Source organism: Myodes glareolus, chromosome 16, assembly GCF_982192425.1.
Source record: "Myodes glareolus chromosome 16, mMyoGla1.1, whole genome shotgun sequence".
In the NCBI taxonomy this organism is placed as follows: Eukaryota; Metazoa; Chordata; class Mammalia; order Rodentia; family Cricetidae; genus Myodes; species Myodes glareolus.
In genome coordinates this window covers 27,476,246-27,484,756 of record NC_142041.1, presented here as the reverse complement: position 1 = coordinate 27,484,756, position 8,511 = coordinate 27,476,246, and positions in this window count along the sequence as shown.

The window sequence follows — 8,511 nt, the reverse complement described above, 5'->3', positions numbered from 1 at the left end:
CCAGATTCCTCCTGCACTGAATTTCTACCCTGACTTTCCTCAGGGATGTCATGTGACTTGTAAGAAGAAATAAACACTTCCCCAAGTTGCTTGGATCATGGTGTTTATCATGGCAATAGAAAACCTAAGACAGCATTCTATAATCTTCTTTTAAAATATACTATATAGGGACTATATTGTCCTATCAATTTGTACCAGAATCAGATATTCCTTCTAACACCCTTTAAGTAATGATTAATATAAGCACAATAGAAAGTAATAGGATATGCGGGGTTAAGATCTAAAAGATGAGTCTGTGTCTTCTCCCGGGGCCTCCCACCTAGCTCCCAGGGGTCTTTTCTGAGCTCTCTCATCACAATGCTTCACAACCCTCTGCTGGTTTCAATCCCTTCTCTCCATCATCCTAACCAGCTCCAGCCCACATCAAGTGAGGAGAACACAATCAGAAGACAGCTTCAGAAGAACATCTGTCATGCTAATTGAGCCTCTGGGGTCTTACCTGACCTCAGTCTTGTTATTTCCCAGCCCTGAATCATCTCACAGCCACGATTCATTCCCTGAGCACCTCAAAGTGTCCAAGTGGCTCTGAACTTTCTCTGTCATCTAAGCGCCCTGAGTAACATCTCAGCGTGTCTTTAGACATGGAACCCACAGATCCAGTCCACAACAAATATTTATTGAGTGTCTCTTTTGGCCCAGGCACCATGCTTGAAATTTGAGATAAAGCAATGGAGACGAAAGGAACAGTCTTTGTCTCTGGGGAGCTTTTCCTTTTCTCTGTTGCAGAAAACAGAGAACAAAACAAATGAACTAGACGAGAGAGTGATGAGCATTGTGGAGTGAAGGGAAAAGCAGGGTAAGTACCACCATGAAGGGAGGAGGGGATTCTATGAACAGGAAAGTCCTCAGTATAAAAGGGCGGCTTCGGGAAGGAAGCAAGGAAAGAATGGACCACAGCAGGGCAGGCGCATTCCAGGCGGTGTCCCTGAGGCAGGAACAGGCTTCTCAGTAGAGAATGCAGGCCAATGTGCCTGGAATGGGAAGCTGGGAGGCAGCAGATGATGTCAGAAAGTCAACCAGAAGCCAGGCCACGGGACTTTGCATCATTCTGTCTGAGGGACACGGATCCCATCTGTGCTAATGAGAGCAACAGCAGCACATGACTGGGATTGGGGAGGATAACTTCAGAGGGCAAAAATAGAAGCAAGAAGCAAACCAGGAGCCTGGAAGAATTCAAAAGACTGTGACTTGGCCCGAGAGAGCAGCTGTGTGGGTGGCCAGAAGTGAGCAGACTGGGTGTCAAGCTTGAAGGTGCAGTTTCTGGCCTGGGAACAGTTTTTATGGGTGGGGGGGTGAGAAAAAGAGATGAGATCAAGGAGATCATCAGACTGAAAGAACAGGGCATCAAAAAAGGATTAAAGGAAGACCCCGTCCATAAAATAAGCCACATGCACCCAAGGGAGCCTTTAGAGGACTCCTCCAGAATTCCAACAAGCCATTTGCAATTAATTATAAGACTAAACATACTGTGGTGACTAATTAAGAACAGAGAAATGTGGCTATCAGTTGGTAGAAATTAAATGTATGTTTAAGAAAGTATCCAATGAGAGTAATACCGCAAGTAAGCCAATGGTATGACTTTCTAAGTATGGGAGCTATGTAGACCTCCCTAGGATATGAGACAGGTGCATTGGCTTCCCAGGAATTTAGAAAAGGTTGTGAAACTGAGGAGAGGGCCCTGTGAGTATAGTATGCTTGGGGCACAAGCATAAAGACCTGAGTTCAAATCCCCAGCACACATGTGAAAGTTGAGCACACTCATACATAGCTATAGCCCCAAAGCTAAGAAGACAGAGACATATAGACCCTGGGGACCTGCTGGTCAGGTCATCTAACCGAGATGATGAATTTCAGGTTTACTGAGAGACTCTTGTCAAAAAATGAGGTGGAGGGTCTCACTCCTTCCTGAGGCTTAACACTAAGTCAGTGGTGGATAGGAGAGAGACATTTTCTCCAGCAGGGTAGGCATTACTAAAGTGGCCACAATCCTGTAAACAAACTCTGTCTCACTCATACTCTTGTGAATGACCCTAATAAAACTCACTGGGTCACCCAAAGAAGGACATGGAAAAAAAAGTTGGAAAGAGTGATGTGGGAAGTCCTTCTGTATATGTGAAACCACCAAAGGAGAAAGTCACAAGCGGCCAGACAGAACCTTACCGGCAGACCGCGAGCCTTGTGGTAAAGTATAAAATAATAAAAAGTGGGTTAATTTAAGATGTAAAAGCTAGCTAGAAATACGCTTAAGTTATTGGCCAAACAATATTGCAATTAATATAGTTTCTGTGTGATTATTTCAGGTCTGGGCAGTTGGGAAACGAGCAAACAGTCCCTGCCTACAGGAGAGAAAGGGCAGTATCAGGAGACAAGAGAGGTCAACAGGAGGGCAGTGAAGCATGTTACAGGCATGTATGAACATGTCAGAATGAAATTAATTCCTGTGGATGATTAACATATATTAGAAAAAACAATCAAAACATCAAACATTGGTTTCTAGCCTCCCTGGCACACACCAGAGCAAGTGCACATGCATGTGCATGTAGAGGTACACACTACACAGAAAAATCAAAAAAGCAAATATACATTGAAGACTTTGTATATGTTTGAGGAATAGGGCAATGAAAAGTCATGCTGGACAAGATCAACCATCCTTAGCCTATGTCCGTGTCTCCCAAAGGTCACCTGTACACAGACAGACTGCAGAGCTACCAAGGAAGGTCTAGGGAGGGATCATCTAGCATGTTCTCCCAGCGATGAAATTCACTACAAACCAACAATGGTTCACCAAAATTCCTGTGGGTTTCTCAGCAAATATCAGCACCACTACTGGCTAGCTGTAAGGGAGTCAGATTCTTTACATTGGTTGGTCCATGCAACATAGACATTTCTTAGAGGGAAATAACAAACTTTGACTCATCAATGAATTACTCAATCTTTGATAGGCAAGCTTCTAGGGCACCTCTGACTTGGTCAGTGTCACTGATCTATAAGCTATACCTGATGTGATGTATTAATAGCCCTCCTGAAGAGGGGGTGAAATGACTGTAAGAGCCAGAAGACCAGATCATCTACTTCAAGATTGTGTCTATTATATAAGACAGAGAAACTGCACCATGCTTAATCCAGTCCTGAACAATGACAGCATCAGTTGACATGTCAGTGTAAATGGGGGAATCTCACAGGGTCTCACCCATAGATGAAGAGCTACGGGGATTAATGACTGCCAAGAAAAGACTAATCGCCGGGCAGTGATGACGCATGCTCTTAATCCCAGCACGCGGGAGGCGGAAACAGGTGGATCTCTGTGAGTTCAAGGCCAGCCTGGTCTACAAGAGCTAGTTTCAGGAAAGACACCAAAGCTACAGAGAAACACTGCCTCCAAATCAGGAGGAGGAGGAGGAGGAAGAAGAGGAGGAAGAAGAAAAGGAAGAGGAAGAGGAAGAGGAAAGAAAAAGTGAATCAATCTATCCCACGGATGCACTCCCTAATTAGTTATCCAGTTATATTAATTAGTCAACCCTGAAATTATATACATAAAGGGAACACTAAATGAACTCAGGAAGTTGTATTTATGTATTTATATGTACATAATATATGTAACTGTAACAGTTAAAGAAAAAGAGGTCACGAATTTGAGAGAGACTGAGGGGAGGGGAGGGAAATAGGAGGCGTCGGAGGGAGAAGAGGGAGGGGGAATGATGTAAATAGAATACATATAAAATTCTCAAAACATAAATAAAATTTATAATAAAAGTAAAAATTTAAAAATATCTCACCTATGAAATACAGACACTGGTAGAGCCAGGGTAGACAGTCTTCCCTAATGTTCTCCCTCCTTCTGATAGCTAGGTACCCCTCTGCCCTCCTTCTGATAGCTAGGTGCCCCTCTGCCCTCCTTCTGATAGCTAGGTACCCCTCTGCCCTCCTTCTGATAGCTAGGTGCCCCTCTGACCTCCTTCTGATGGTCTGATGGACCAGACCTCCCTCTGGTCCCTGTTCCAGCTTGAACATGGGACCTCAGAAGTTTTCCTCATTCAAGCCCCAGGAGAATAAAGAAAGAAGCTGGGAACAAAGTAATGCGGGCCCATTTGTCCTAGTTCCTCCTCTGTAATCTACAGACTCTTCAGAAAGTTTATCCCCAGGCTGAAGCCTCTCCTTGGTCAGCCTTTGAAAGAACCCCCTTCTCCATTCTCATTACCCTACCTCAGTCTCAAATTCAAAAAGTAAGGCACAGTAGAACCCAAATAAAGATTTCACCTGAGACTTCCAGTGACTCTCAGAGTGCATGCATGCATGCACAGTACACACACACACACACACACACACACACACACACACACACACACACACCATGTGCATTTACAAAACTGAGAAGAGCCCCTACTTTTAGGTGTGAGGGCTTACTCCTTCAAAAACAAAACAGTGCTTTTTGAGATACATGGGGGGGGGTTGTTTAAACTCCATGTGACTGTTTAAAAATCAGCTGTAAGGAATACTGAGTAATCACAAGCACACAGCAACCAGCTGGAAACATCGCAGTCCTATACCTACCATAATTTAGATCCCCATCCCCAAGCAGTCACGCCAAATGGCAGCTGTGATCTGGGGCCTTGGACATTAGAGACCATTAGGAAAAGCAGCATGACTCATCATCTTCCGCTTGTGTTGTTTTCACTGAGTCATCTGGGGGCAGATCTTCTGAGACACTAACAATAGCCTGAGACACCATTGATTTTCTTCCTTTAATAATTTGTGGATTTTTTTAACTATTAAATTTCTGCCGTCTCAAAGCTGCACAAAATCTTAAGAATCCTAAGGGAGCTTGGCGGTGATCTAGAACACTCCTTCATCCCTACCCAAGTGTCCCCTGCACGATCCCTGCTGTCCCTCCAGACCCTCCTCGAGTTCTTTCTGCCTGTGCTGAGAAGTATACCAGTCACGAGGAAGGCTATTTTGCTTTATCAAATAGCCTGACCATTAGAATACCTTTCCCCTTGACATATCCCTACCCAATTAATCACTCAGTCTTTTCACACCTCCCTGATTCATTCAGAGGGGCTCACAGTTTCTCCAAGTTTCCCGATCCCTCAGCATCCCAGACACCAGCCTTTGAATGGGTATCTCTTTTGGAATAGGTCACAACAGTTCACTACAGAGCTCCACATAGGACCTTGCCAAGACAGAGTACGACAGTGCCATGCTAAAGGTGCAGCCTGAGCTTTCCTAGAAACGGTGCCACCCTCCTGTCCCAGCAGGATGTGCGGACATGAGCTTAACTGCTGAGCCTTCTCTCCAGCTCCTCCTTTTCAAACAATCTCACTTGCTGTCTAGGGCATCCCAGGTTTTGTCACTTGAGAACTTTTTCTCAACATAGAGGCACCGTATTGTGTATGCAGGCCTTCAAATTGTTGCCTTGTATGCATTAACCCAAAACAATAGGTATCAAGATCATGTAGTTAATACGTACTGTCCCTCTCAAATTCTCATTCTAAAAGAGAACGCGAGTGTCACGCTGATGTTGACCCTGAGTAACCAGCAACATAATAGAGTTCTGTAGTCTATCAGCTTTTTAACCAAGGACCAGTTGTCAGCCAAGATCTTCATGGTGAAAATCTTCCCCTGACTAGCAGAGTTGCAAATTTTCATATCGTTTGCAAGATTTTCAACCCCCAATTGCCCAGAGGGTTGCTTCACCCATAATGCTTTGGTCCATGCTCTTGAGGCTCATGATTGCGCTTCGCACAGGAAGGACTGAGCCGATGGTGCACTACGTGACACGTGTTCTCATTACGGGGACCCAGAAGAAGAATCTCTCTACTCTAGGTACTGTTTTCCTTCTTAAAGACACTTTTATTTATAACGTTTTCTCTTTGCTTATACCAGCAGGATCCCACAGGAAAATCCGCAGACCACCAGAGCATGGAATAACAGTACATCGTGGCGTATGTTTTATAGACCAACCCCACACTTTGAGTTTTCTTTTCTTTTCCATAGTCTTAATTTCCCTTCACCTTAGCCTCTTCACTCTCTTGTGCCTTATCTTACTGAATTTTATGCACTATTAAAGGCACCAGAAATCATTTAAAAGGAAAGATTAAAAATGGAAGATGAGGGGCTGGAGAGATGACTCAGGAGTTAAGAACCTGTCCTGCTCTTACAGATGACTGAGCTAGATTCCCAGCTTGTGTGAGTTTGAATGACAGCTGCCTCTCATAGGTTTGGGTATTTGAACACTGGTTTCTGGTTGGTGGGGATATCTGGAGAAGTTTAGGAGGTATAGTCTTGTTAAAGGTAATATATCACTAGGGGAATGTTTTGAGACTTTGTTATCTCGTCCCAGGTCCCATTTGCTTTTTTCTTGCTTGTGTTTGGAACAGCAAACCCAAGTAAACTCTTCCTTAAGTTGTGTTTGGTCATGATGTTTTATCCCAGAGCAGAAAAGTAGCTGAAGTTCCAGGAGGCCCAACACCAGCTGGCCTCCATGGGCACCCGTACTTCTGTGTTCACACACACACACACACACACACACACACACACAACTAACAATAAAAACAAATAGAGGAGAGTATGTAATCTATTACAAAATATAACCACATTTTCTAAGATGTTATCCACAAAGATCATGTAAGAAATTTTGACACGTGCTTAGCTATGTCAAACATGCAGGCCTTTAGTAGTAATGTGAGCCATGGGGCTTAGACAATTTTTTTAAAAAAAGGTATTTCCTTAGTCCTAGGAAAGCCACACCAGTTCTGAAAAACCACTTTTTTTTCTGAGTGCTTCCAATTTATAGGCAGAACTGAACTTTGAGAATTACTCTCATTGTCAAGGCGGCTCTTCAAAAATTCGGGATTCGGGTGTATAGTTACTCTGTTTGTCCTTTAGAAACTTGGAGTCCTGGCTCATTCTGAAAGTCTGGAATTCCTATGTCCTCTGTGCCTTATCAGAGATCACTGACAACAATCAATTTTTGGCTGTCAGTTTCTTCAATATTCTAGGGCATCAATAAATTCAGTGAACTTTACGTTTAAGTCTAAATATTTGGCATCATTTTTTAAAGATAAAGCTTAAAGTATGTAACAAGCTGTTGTGGTGATTAAATTATAATAATTAGTATTTTATACAAATAACGGTAGTCCAAATCAGCCTCAGGGGAGAGAAGTGAAGGATCGGAGAAATGAAATTTACTGAGTAGTCACTTTGCACAGACATCATCTTACTGCTAGACTGTGAGCCCTCACCACACTCACAACTCTACTGTGAGCCAGTTAACATGCACCTTATGGATGAGGAAATGGAGTTTCAGAGGTTGTGATCTTACGAGGGTACAGAAGTAAATTGCAAATGTGGGTCTTACATCCAAAGACCATGCTCTCTTTCCCCAACTGAGAGGAGTGGCATAATGCAGCCATTGACACTTGCTTCTGTATGATTGGAAAATGATAGTTATGGAGTTTATGAAGGTTGCAGTAACCTTGGTCTTTCAACACAAAAAATAAGTCTTGAAGACTTACATCCAGAATTGAGTGTCCCTGTCTGCTCCTGGCAGCACCAATCTACTTCATAAAAGGATGATGGACATCAAAGAACCTCCATACAAAGTTTGCTTTCATTGTGCCAAAACTAGCTATTTGGGCAAGAAACTATCCTTGCCTCAAATAATGACAGTATACCTTCCAAGTTGGACATGCAGGACACACAAAAAAGCAATTGTCAAACTTTGACAAGACAAGGTGGAAAATCCTTCAAAATTCCTGTTTCCTAGAAAAGTCTGCCAGATATTCTTGGCCTGTAGGCTAAAGATGGATGCCCCAATATTGCAGAGGAACCTTGGGTGACTGTCCAGGCAGCCAGATGTCTTTATCATTTCTATAGTTTTGGAAGTGACTTTCACCACAGTTCCTGTTTACTCGGGTCTTTGATGGAGTAAAAGACTAGATAGTTATAGTTAGTTTTTCTTAGTTATGATAGAGGATAAATTAGGTACAAAACTCTGGACTCACCAAGATAGGGTAAATAATGGAGTATTTTCTCTGAACTTTTCAAATACAAATGGACTGATATTGTAAACGCAATTCTTACTTGATAATTGTTCTTATTGCATATAGTCTTACTATGTTAAAATTGAAATCTTTCTTTTATTTAAACAAAAAGGGGGAACTATTGTGGAATACCACTTTAACCATGTAAGAATGTGTTACATTTGTTTATGCTGCATTTGTTTAACAATGTAAAGGTGTGTTGCTTTGCCTGCCTAAGGCATCTGATTGGTCTAATAAAAAACTGAATGGCCAATAGCTAGGCAGTAGAGGGAGAGGTAGGGCTGGTGGGCAGAGAGAATAAATAGGAGGAAGAATCTAAGAAGAAGAGAGAAAAGAGGAAAGAAAACAAGGGAGAAAGCAAGGGAGATGCCCAGGGCCATCCAGACAAGCAGTCACCAGTCCGCCAGAC